The sequence below is a fragment of the Carettochelys insculpta genome, chromosome 17, assembly GCF_033958435.1.
Source record: "Carettochelys insculpta isolate YL-2023 chromosome 17, ASM3395843v1, whole genome shotgun sequence".
Classification (NCBI taxonomy): Eukaryota; Metazoa; Chordata; order Testudines; family Carettochelyidae; genus Carettochelys; species Carettochelys insculpta.
This window is the reverse complement of record NC_134153.1, coordinates 8,894,360-8,906,545: the sequence shown is the minus strand read 5'-3', so window position 1 is coordinate 8,906,545 and position 12,186 is coordinate 8,894,360. Positions and strand designations below refer to the sequence as shown.

Below are 12,186 nucleotides of genomic sequence, written 5' to 3'. Positions count from 1 at the left end.
ATCAGCACTTGGGTGCCTAAAAAATACCTTTGGTGTCAGTCTGAGCACTGGGATTTTAACGTCCCAGTAAGGCTGCCCGCAACAGTAAGGTCAATTCCAGAGCTGTCCCTTGTGGCCAGAATCCCACTGCAGTGACCTCCCTCTACTCTTCTTTTCCAGGACCTTTCAGATTCTCCAAAACTTTTCTTTACACCCCTCCGGCCACCTCTCGGGGCTGGCTTTGTGCCTGCAAACAGTTCCAACTGTTCCACCCGCCAAGGCCACCACAGCAATCCAAAAGCTCATACGGAACTCAGGCTCTTCTGCCAGCTCTGTAGAGCCCCTCCTCTGCCATAGTCAGCTTATCACAAGGTCACCTTTCATCACTGTTCCTCCCTGCAGGTTAGCCTCCTGGATCTAATTTCCTTCTCTTGCAAGTGCCTCCTGTGTTCTGAGGAAGAGGACAACCTTCACACTGCCCTTCTCCAGGCTGGCTAGGAGATCAGGGAGCCCTTACACACCCTAAATCACAGAGCTCCCAATCCTGGGCCCTTAAAGGAACAGCATGCTGGGGTTTCCTTCCTATCCACTGTCTAATTTCTTGCAGTCAGTTCTTCTTTTCCATAAGCAGGCCATTTCCTGGATCTTTGCTCCAGCTACCTAGGACAGGGTCTTCTGGGCCTTGTTGTTTTCAAAGGCTGTGCACAGCCCCACTTGTCAAAACTAACCTGGGTTAGGATGACAAGGGCAACTGGGTGGGGTAACTTTGGCAGCAGCTCTAAAAGCAAAAGAAAGATGATCAAACATACAAGGAGAGAGATGTTCTATATGGAAAGGAGGCTGAGAGAAACAGAGGACAGAGTGCTCAGGTACACCTTTCACTGGGAATAGAAGTGTCTGCTTTAAAGCAACATTATCTCACTCTAAGGCAGTGTTTCTCAACCAGGGGTACATGTACCCTTGGGAGGTACCCTGAGGTCTTGCAGGGGATCTCTCAACTCATCTAGATATTTGCCTAGTTTTACAACAGGCTGCACCCCCTCCCAAACACACAAAACACCAGCTAGTAAAGTCAGTACAATATAAAAGTTAATTCAGACAATGACTTGTTTCTACTGCTTCCTATGCCTTACACTAAAATGTAAGTATAATATTTCTGTTCCAGTTCATTTATTTGGTAAGATGGTAGAAAGTCAGCATGTCTTCAGGAGCAGTCTTCTGTGATGTTTTTGCAAATAAGTTTTAAAGTGAGGTGTAATTTGGCAGTATACTAAACAGATCTGACTGCTACGAAGAGTATAGTAATCTGGAAAGGTTGAATGGCACTTGTTTCAAGACCTCAGGTTACCTTAGGACCAGTGCCCTTTTGGTAAAAAAAAGAGGAGCTAGTACTCAGCCAGCACCCCGCCCCTCACCCTCAGCCGATCCCATGGCTGGGGCTGCTAAAGTACTGGCACTCAGTACCAGCAAGTACTGGCACAAAAGAAGCACTGCTTAGGACCATGTTTCTCAACTGGTGGTATGTGCACCCTTAGGGATATGCAAGAGAAGTCTGAGATATGTATAATTTTTAAAGGGGTACTTTATTAAAAAAAAAATAAAGGTTGAGAAACACTGCTCTAAGGCAATACAGACCAAATTCCCTCCCCTTCGAATACAGTGATATCACTCGCCCCTTTCCTGCAGAAGAAGGAGTGCAGCAGAATGCCCTGCTGTACAGCTTGCCAGTGGTGTAATCAGCCTGTGAAAAGGACACAGAAATGTGGGCTCAGGTCTCTGAACTCTGTAAGTGGGAAGGAGGAACTAATCTCTCAGACATTGGCCCAGCTCCTCAACTCCTAAGACAAGCCAGACTCCAGACGTAACCAAAGAGAGTCTGACCTGTGTGAGAATTTCATGATCTGGCGTGCATGTACACCCACACACAATTGCTTTTTGAAATCCACCATATTATTCCATTCCTGAGGCCAGGGAGCCACACTCCCATCAAGTCTTCCAATGATTACTTTTTACAGCTTTTGCTCACCTTAGAGTGCAAGATAAGTCTCTGCAGCTGAGCGGTTGTATTTCTCCAAAACAAAAACTGCTTTTTAAAGCATGAGCCAATGTCTGCACTGTTGGAAGGGAGAGGTAATTGACATTCCCTTGGGGAAACCTCTTTAACAATTCAGACCTGGTTCCTTTGGATTTATTGTCAGGGGTGCAGCACAAGCACAGCCAATGATAATGCTTACTAAAAGAAAAAATCCCCAAACCCAATCAACACCAGAAACAAAAGTTCAATTCTCTTACATCTCTCAGGGCTGCAAAAGGCAGGAGACAGGACGACCGCGACCTTAGTATGATCTTCAAACCATTCTGTAAAAAAAAGGCAGACTCCTGCACAAAGCTAAATTTAAACAACAAAAGGCCAATAAAGTGCTTCTAAATGGTACTGAAATAAACAAAACAGTCTAATTAATGAGCGCAGGCCTCCCTCACACAGCTAGGACTAAACATGCAAATGAGGTCCGAGAGAGAAGATCAGCATTCTACAAAGTAGACCACGTGCGTGTGCGCATAGCTCAGCGAATTGCTTTATGATCAGATGCTGCCACGTCTCCCTGAAACTCCGTAGTGAGGTTCCATCATCAGCAGCGGATCACAGAGCTGATTAACTGCAGACTCCCCTGGGCTTACCAAGATTTCCACAGAAGTAATTAAGAGAATTTGCATGGCATCCCACTCCATATAATGTTGAGAGAAAATAGCCTTGAGACGTATCTTACCCACTCTCCCAGCACATGCTGTATGTGTTCTAGATGCACATAACACACTCTGTAGACTGGATTAAACCTTGCTGTGCCAAGAGAACACACAATGAATGACAAGAAGAGAATTTGCTGTCACTCGTCTTTTTGGCTTCTCCCTAAAACAATCAGCTTGGGATTCCAGCCAGAACCTGCCAACCCAAGCTGACTGTGAACGGGGACGAATTAACTCTTTTGTGGGCCTGGGGTTAGTTGAGTTTGTGGGTACCTCTACACTCCAAGGTGGGGCCAAAGTGAGGGGTTCAGAGTGTGAGAGGGGGCTGTGAGTTGAGGTAGGAGATGGGTGCAGGAGGGGGAGAGGGCTCTGAGTGGGGTTACAAGCTCTCGGGTGGGGCTGGAGTTGAGGCCTTTGGAGTGCAGGTGGGCTTCAGGATGGATTTGTAGTGTGTGAGAGGGCTCAGGGCAGAGGTGGGGGCGCAGGGTCTAGACAGAAGTTAGGGTGCAGGAGGGGGCTCAGGGCAGGAGACTGTTTTAGGTGAGGGGGATTTAGAGTGGGGGTTGGGATGCGGAGTACTTTCCAGGGTCAGCTGTCCTCTGGTGTCACAGGGACAAGGTGGCTCTGCATGCCCTGGGCTCATGTGCAAGCACCGCCCCCTACAGTCTCCATTGGCTGTGATTCCCAGCCAATGGGAGTTGTGGGGGCCGAGTCTATAGCAGAGGAAAGCATGCACATGGAGCTTCCCAGCACTTGCGTCTCCAACCCGTGGAGGTAAGGGGATAGAATGGCAGCAGGAAGAGCTGTGTTCCTGCCTGCCCCCTGGGCAGGCAGGGCTGGAACTGAGGTGCTTTAATGGTTGCCACCCAGGCCCCATCCTAAGAGGGCCCCACAACAAGAGCTGCACTTTTGGCTGACTGGAGATCTTTTTGGGGAGCCCCCTTAGCCCAAGGTCCTGGGCTGCAGCCCACAAAGCCACCTTCTTAATCCAGCCTTGACTGCGAGAAGGTAAACTCCTATCGTTTACCCCAGTGCTTCACCGTTGCTGCTGACAACTTTGTAAGGCTTTCTGCAAGCAGAACGTGTTGCATGAGACAAGTGCTGAAGGCCAGTTAAATATTTTTAATGACATTGTATCTAATTAACCAGTTCAGCTTCATGACCCTGTGTTTTCGATTCTACCCTCTGGGGAGCTTCCGTGAAGGTGTGGATATTATTTATTCATTTATGTCCCAGCCCCAACTTAAAACTGCCCTGGCATGAATATCCTAGCAACCTACAGTGTTGCACTATAGCAGCCACAAACCAGCCAACTCAAAACCTCCAGTCCCCTTCTGCCAGTGATTCCCCACTCTTTTCATTCCTGCCTGTTTCAAATGCCTGGGAAAGAAGATGGCTTTGCAGCATCACCTGAATGTCGTCAGACTGAGGCTATTCTGGATCACAGAGGGTCATTGCTTGGGATCTACTGTTCATTAATGTGAGTAAATCGATCAAATTAACTCATGTTAATAATGATAATAACATCATGTTATAATGATGGAGCCAAGCTCATTCCAGAAGTTGACGGGGGGACACCAGGGATGAAATGGTTTACAGTGTTTGAATTCTCTCAGCTGCATGCTTTCTTTCATATTCATAGTCTTTTTAAGGCTGCCTTGGCTTTGAACAAGTTCTTATTGGGGTTAAAACACAGGCAAGTGACTGATGACTTTTACTCCTGTTTTGCCTTGAAACGAGTCCTCCTAACTAAACAGCATGACAATTTGCCCCTGCGCTGGACTGCAGAACACCTTCGAACAATGAGGTTGAAGATCTGCCTGTCAACTGGTAGGTACTATTTTGTTTCGATAATTAACAGTGCCGTCATGTTTTTCAATATTTTCCTCTTCCAGTTATTCAAACCTTCATTCAGATGGGGGAACTCACAAGTGGTTTCCATCCTGGCACTTTTGAAAGAAGTAATGTTCCTAGTATCAGACTGCAGTGCTTTTCAACATCATTGACATCTGCAGAATCTTCAAGTGGGACCTTATGAATCAGACTCCTCAATTCTCACCAGTACAAATCTTTTTTTGGTCTCTAAGGGCAGATCTATACTGGGCATGTAAGTTGACTATAGATACACAGTTCTAGCTATGGTAATTGAATAGTTAGAATCGACTTATCTGCAATCGACTTACCTGGCTGTCCTCACAGAGGGAGATTGATGGGAGAAACTCTCCTGAGCCGTGTCTACACGTGCACGCTACTTCGAAGTAGCGGCACTAACTTCGAAATAGCGCCCGTCACGGCTACACGTGCCAGGCGCTATTTTGAAATTAACTTCGACGTTAGGCGGCGAGACGTCGAAGTCACTAACCCCATGAGGGGATAGGAATAGCGCCCTACTTCGACGTTCAACGTCGAAGTAGGGACCATGTAGTCGTTGCACGTCCCGCAACTTTGAAATAGCGGGGTCCGCCATGGCGACCATCAGCTGAGGGGTTGAGAGACGCTCTCTCTCGAGCCCCTGCGGGGCTCTATGGTCACCGTGGGCAGCAGCCCTTAGCCCAGGGCTTCTGGCTGCTGCTGCGGCAGCTGGGGATCCATGCTGCAGGCACAGGGTCTGCAACCAGTTGTCAGCTCTGTGTATTTTGTGTTGTTTAGTGCAACTGTGTCTGGGAGGGGCCCTTTAAGGGAGCGGCTTGCTGTTGAGTCCACCCTGTGACCCTGTCTGCAGCTGTGCCTGGCACCCTTATTTCGATGTGTGCTACTTTGGCATGTAGACGTTCCCTCGCAGCGCCTATTTCGATGTGATGCCGCACAACGTCGAAGTTGAACATCAACGTTGCCAGCCCTGGAGGACGTGTAGACGTTACTCATCGAAATAGCCTATTTCGACGTTGCTACATCGGAATAAGCTATTTCGATGTAGGCTTCACGTGTAGACGTAGCCCCGTTGACCTCCCTGACTCCTCACAATATTGAAGAGCACAGGGGTTGACTGCTGATCCCAGATAGCTTGACTGAATGCACCTCTATCAGATGTGCAAAATCAAAGCCCAGAAGATCAATGCTGACAGTAGTATAGACATACCCTAAATGCCTTTTTAAAAGGGTCTCCCCCTATGAAAACTCCATAAAAATCTACCCTCGTTCTTGGACCTACAAATCTGTACTTAGGTGTTAAAGTTGCTTGACTGCTGACAATAGCACGATGAGCTTGATGAATTTGAACAGCTAATTTTTCAGGAAGTGATCCAGGTCTTGCTCACATCAATGTGTACTTGGCTGACTGACTGGAACACAGTGTTAAATTTGCTGAAGGGAGGAAGAATAGCACTTAAGAACAGCAGGTGCAATCTGGCTAATAGACTCAAACCATGCCAGTATTCTCTGCCCCTTCTTGCCTCTTTTATCCTTCCTGGATATAAATAAGGTGCTTGGGCAACCCACTGCTCTGAAGTTCTAAATTTGGTGCATGCCTCCAGTTATAAGTGGTTTTGTAACCCTGAGGTCATGGGTTATGTTTGGGGGAGCATTAGTACTGCTGATTCCAAGTGATATGTCAGGCTGACTGATTTGCACTGCAGCTGAAATACCAAGAGGCAACCACAACGTCATACTTACGTATCAGAAACACAGGTATCCTTGTGTTTTCTGCATAGCCAGGTCTTCCAGGTCTTCTACATGACACACAATGCTATTGACCATGGTCAACAAACCTCTGGTCCCTTTAAGGCTAAGAAATCCTGGAGGAATGATGAAGGACAATAAAGCCCTGTTGGCCTCCCGCAAGGCTTCTCCACATAGAAGACACAGAAGGCATTGGACCAGTACAATATGCTACTATGTGCACATAGGCATGGTGCGGAATGCAGAGCCTGACGCAGGAGTAACCCACACACCTAAGGGCGTGTTTCACTGTCCCATGCCAAGAAAGACAGTCTTCCTCTTCGGCCATAGCTGAGACCCAGCTGGATTTTCACTCAAACCATATAGGCTCCTGCACTGAGCTCTCGAGGACCCAGTCTCAAGTCTGCCTGTGGGCAATTACACAAGGATCTGAACTTCCTGCATTTCAGTGACCACAGCTCCGTGAAGGCTCTGTGCACCCTAGTGCAAAGGGTGGTTTTCCAAGCAGGGGGAAGTGGGTTGTGTGTATCCACCAGGAAACCATTTGTCCTGGGGAATGGGGAGTGTAGGAAAGGAGACAGAATCACATGGGCAGCACTTAGGTCAATTTGCTCCCTCCTCAGAAATTACACTAAAGATTCCCACAGAGGGAGCAAGTCCAAGGCCTAAAACTTGTTTGTTTGTTTTGGTCAGTGCCTGTTTTGTAAAAAACAAGAGCTGGCACTCAGCTGGCAACTCCTCCCCTGCCCCACACACACACACACTACCCGCAGCCAATCCCATGGCTGGGGCTGCTGGATTGCCTGTACTCAGTCCCAACCAGTCCCAACACCAAAAAACACTAGTCTTGGTGAACATAGAGGACCTGAGTTAGCTGTGATGGCATCCATGCAGCTACTAGGGAAATCCAGGGGAGATGCATGCACTGCAGAGGCTGCAGGAAGCTGCTAGCACTTGCACTGTTGAGCTTTCTACCACTCTGCAGTCTGCAAAGGAACACAACATGCTGTGGGCCAGCAGCATAAAAACATCTGCAGCACTGACAGTCACATTCCAACTAAAATAGCCAGGAATACCTTCTGCCATGCTCCACAGCGCAGTGCGGTCCTGGGCTACATCTACACACCAGCTTTATTTTGAAATACGCCATTCCAGAATGGCTATTCAGATATCGCTTATTTCAGAATAACACAGCTACACACAAGAATGCAATTTGAAATAGCACACAGCTATTTCAAAATAGCATGTCCGGACATATAGTGCCTATTTCAAAACAGTGTCATTGGGTGCTATTATGGCTTATTTCAAAATAGCACTATACTGTGTCTTACCAGTGCCTATTTTGGAATAGCTACTTTGAAATAGGTGGTATTCCTCCTGCATTGAACTTTATGAAATTCAAAATAACACACCCACTACGTCAAATTCATTTTGCAGTAGCATATGCATAGCATAGATACTCAAAGTTAGTTCAAAATAACAGCAGTTATCTTAAAATATCTTTGTTGTGTGGCCATAGCCCTGGGGGTCTTACAGATGCCATGTATGCCTGTTGCCTTTGCTTCAACCACTACAAGGTGCTGGAATGTATAATATATAACGGGGGTGCTGAGAGCCATTGAACCAAACTGTAAACCATGTATATAATGGAAACCACTTCAAGTCAGGAGGTGTGGCAGCACCCCATGCCCCTAGTTCCATCACCTATGACCCTGTAGCTGACTGAGCAGTGAGTATGAAGATGCATCTAGGTGCCTGTCCTTACGTCCAACCTATGCTCCCACAGGATTCCTAACCTAAAGTTGACTATAATTCTTTCTGCCACATTTGACATTTAGCTTTATAGTGATCCTTGCCAGGCAATCTCCATCATTTAAGTTCCGTGTCCAGCTTCCCTTCTGATTTATACTTTTGTTTTTATCCCATTTTTCCCACTTGTTTTGGTAGGGTGGACAAAATGTTCTCACTCCTGACAGGTGACAGTTTGCCGATAAGAGGTGCAACTTATCACAAACAGCTCTGAGCTCTGCTATTTTTTCTCAAATGCTTAGTCTGTTAGAACAGCTTTAAAGTCTAAGATGATATTGTAGATCTTGCCCCCAAAGTGTTTTGCCTCCTCTCTTTCATACTTTAGGGCTTCAAGAGTCATTCCTTTTAAAACAACACACTTCGATCTTTTCTGATTCTCTCAAATATTTGGCCTTAAATGAACTTTTGGTTTAAAAGAAAACTTTCGTTAGCATATAGAAATAAAATACACATCTTAGATAAGTGATCCCATGAAAGCCTGATGTTCTGTGAATCTAACTGCAGAAATCACCTGTCACAGGCACAAATATACTTTGCAATCAGAGTAACTGTCAAATCTTTCTTCAAGGAATTATATGATCATTTGAACAGCATTCTAAGTTGCAACTCAGGTGCTTTATTTTTCATGCATAAATAGATCATGGAGAAAATAAAGAAATCCTCCAGCTTGTTCTGGTTTGAAAGTCTCCCTGGTTTTGTCTTTGTGAAAGAAGGAATGAGGATATATGGGCTCAAAGAGAAGCAGAGAAAATAGAGAGAAAACTAAAGTACAACTAGCTCTGGAGATGAGCCCACTAGGTTAACAGGGCATTACAGAGTTGGTTTTAGCTCAGCAAAATGGGACAGTCAATTAGAGCTGGATGAATAATTTGTAATTAATAATTTAGGTCTGCTAGAGCTGGAGCTCTTGAAAACTTTCAGCCTTATTTAATGAGTTTCATCTCTTTTTCTGTTTGTGAATTCTCTGCGAGCAGAGTGCAAAATCCTCTAACGAAGTCAATGTTCTAAATTGTTTGCTGATGACTTTAGCAAATGATTCTTAGTCTGCAGATTGTTTGTGCGCAGTGAATAGTCATTATTAGAAATTCACATTGTTTCAATTGCATCCAGGATACACATGACATGGCTCCTCTTCCCGTTATCAGTTAGTTATGCAATGAAAATTTGCTTTTGAAGGTGTATTTACATCCTTGTTGGAGTAAATCTTCTATGCTCAAATGGTCACAGTAAGGGTTATAAGAGAATCAAATTACAATTCAAATTTGAGTTGAATATTCATTAATAATCAATTGCATTGTTCACCTAGCCCTTCACTCATCAATTCTTCACTTTTTATATGTCAACACGATAGTGCTCCTTGCTCCATAGGAGCAGGTTGCTGGAAAGAAAAGAAAAGACGACTTTTGTGTTCTTGCTGTAAAATACTGGTCAAGATATCTCCAGTGATGCACATTTTCTGGACATCTACAGAACTAGAATCAATCAAACTTTCCCAGACCAAAGCAAATTGTTTAGATGGTTTATATTATTGTTGAAACCTTATTTGTCCAATCTAGAGTTCTTGCCTCCCTCAGGAGGTGCCCAGACTCACCACACCCATACTCCCTTTGCTATACAGACTGCTGATGAGGAAAATATTTGGGGTATGGAAGCAGGGAAGCATAAAATGGGATTTTCAAAAGAAAATAAGGGAGTTACACACCTTGGTCCTGTTAAAATTCCTTGAAAAACTACTTTTAGAAATTTCTGGACATCTTTCCTACTTGCATTCTGATGGCAGCTGACTCACAGAGGCTGGGTATACACTTGCCCCCAGCTTCGAAGGGGGCATGTTAATCAGGGTGATGGGAGATTACTAATGAACCACTGCGGTGAATGCATGGCACTTCATTTAGCAAATTCTCCCCTGTGGCAATTTCAGAGTGTCAAACTTCAAAGTGCCAGCAAGTGCCCACGCTACTTTGAAGTGCCTTTAGTCCTCAAAATTTTGGAGAGCAAAGGTACTTCAAAGTAGCGCAGGCACTTTGAAGTGCCCGTGGCTACATGCATGCAGGCACTTTGAAGTTGCCACGGGGGAGAATTTGCCTAATAAGGTGCTGCGTATTCACCGCAGCACTTCATTAGTAATCTCCTCTGGTCCTGATTAACATGCCCCCTTCGAAGTCGGGGGCAAGTGTAGGCAAGCCCAGAGAATCGGTTGTACAAGCCTTGCCCATTTGAAGCTGTTCTTGCAAGCCTGGTTCTGAAGATTTTTGGGTCCTATTGACATACGTTGGTGGCACCCAGTGGGGCTGACAGCCATCACAGGCCTCAGGGCAAGATTTGGGGCAGGGCTCAGCAAGACAGAAGTGCCAGTCCATCAGGTGGAAGAGGCAGGGCTTCAGGCCCCTTTGAATCACTGGGCCCTGGAGAAATTGCTCCCACCCCTGTCAGCAGGCCTGGAAGTAGCAGAATGAAGGAAAGATTGAAAACATGAGGTCTTCACATGGACTAAACTTAGATTTCCAGACTAGGATGGGGAGAGCTCAAATTCCTGTCTCTGTTGGCCAGTCTCCTCTCTCACCTTCGTACGCAAAAAACGGGCTCATGTAAGCTCTTGAACATCATTTATGTTGCCTGTGAATCACAGACTCCTATGGGTGGAAGAGACCTCAGGAGGTCATCGAGTTCAGCCCCCTTCCCAAAGCAATGGCTTCACAGTGCTACCTTTCAATGTTATAAAACACTTGCAGGTTACTTTGTATCATTTAGGAATAAAATGAGTAGAAATGGTGATTGCTCTGAAGCTCACATATTTGGATCTGATAGATCTCAGATGGTATCATAAAACCATGGTTGGCTCATCCGAAACAAACAAAAAAGTGCTTCAAACCATAGAACCCAAACACTGGCCTTGGCAACAGGCGCTGGGAGGCAACTGGGAGGTGCAATTCCACTCATTTCAGAGCACACTGTTGTATAGGTTGAACTTCTCTAATCCAGCACCCTTGGGACCTGACCATTGCTGGATGAGAAAATTTAATCAGACCATGGAGCCAATATTGTCTAGCAGCATTACCAACACTTTCACTGTTTACTGGGCTCTTGGAAGACATTTACTGGTAAATTACAGCTAAATAACAGCACAGAACACTGAAAGACAGGACTCATGGCTGTAAACAAATTTTACAGGACCACAGAAAACTTGATAAGTGTTGTATGGATAACTAAAATCATGCTGGATTACAGATATTGCCAGATGAGAATTCTGGATTAGAGAGGTTCAACCTGTACCTGTTTATTTTGAATTTGTCCCTGTGGTTGGTTTGTTTTGTTAAAGAGGAAAGACAGATGATATCAAGGTCCTTTCCAGAGCTGGTCTTCAGCAATAAGTGTATATTATTATGGTCATCAACACATGCATAGAAGACAGTAGTATAGCTAGAAAGCCCCATTTTCAAGCAAGGTGGATTGTAAAAAGAGAATGTATGCAACTCTGTTATAGTGCAGTGGTTCATTTAGTGCAGTGGTTCATATAGTGCAGTGGTTCAGAAAGTTCATTTAATTCAGATGTTCAGGGCACTGTTCCGAGATGCTACCAAAAGCGTGTGCATCTAAACTGTTCTAACCTTTCCCGAAAATGCTTTTAAACTGGACCTTGGCCTTTGCTCTTCCAATGCACATTGTATCAGGGTTTGCCAACAGGCAGGGTACAGCTGCACACAATCCTCCATAGCCAGATACGTAGCCTTCAGATTCACTCTCCTACACACATCTGCAAACAGTTTGCAAGGTCAAATCCCACCAGCCTCACAAAAGAGCCTTGAGGGAACCCTAAAACTAGCGAAGTGTGAGATTCAGGTCTAAATACACATACAGCAAACAAGGTGCCTCTTTTACACACAACCTAGTTATAACCCTGCAAGACAAATGACAACTATCATCTTTATGGGCTTCATTTTCTCTTGTCCCTGGAGAAGCACAGCTCCGGCAATTTCTGCAGGCTTGCGACAGAGCTCTGCAGTGAAATGGTGCAGCTGAGCTGCCGGAGCAGTC

The 12,186-nt window shown here is 45.4% G+C and overlaps 1 long non-coding RNA gene across 31 annotated transcripts in view; it reads left to right on the top strand.

Annotated features, from left to right (window-relative positions):
• The window catches only part of LOC142022318 (uncharacterized), a 103,056-nt gene that overhangs the window by 57,626 nt on the left and 33,244 nt on the right, over positions 1-12,186 (top strand). For 14 of the 31 annotated variants that reach the window (XR_012647914.1, XR_012647907.1, XR_012647910.1 and 11 more), the window contains 2 exons: positions 4,114-4,204; positions 4,367-4,554. The exons of 6 other annotated variants lie outside the window; for them this stretch is intronic. This is a non-coding gene — a long non-coding RNA (uncharacterized LOC142022318). The remainder of the gene's footprint in view (positions 1-4,113; positions 4,205-4,366; positions 4,555-12,186) is intronic. 11 more of the 31 variants (XR_012647909.1, XR_012647920.1, XR_012647912.1 and 8 more) reach the window with 6 other exon arrangements.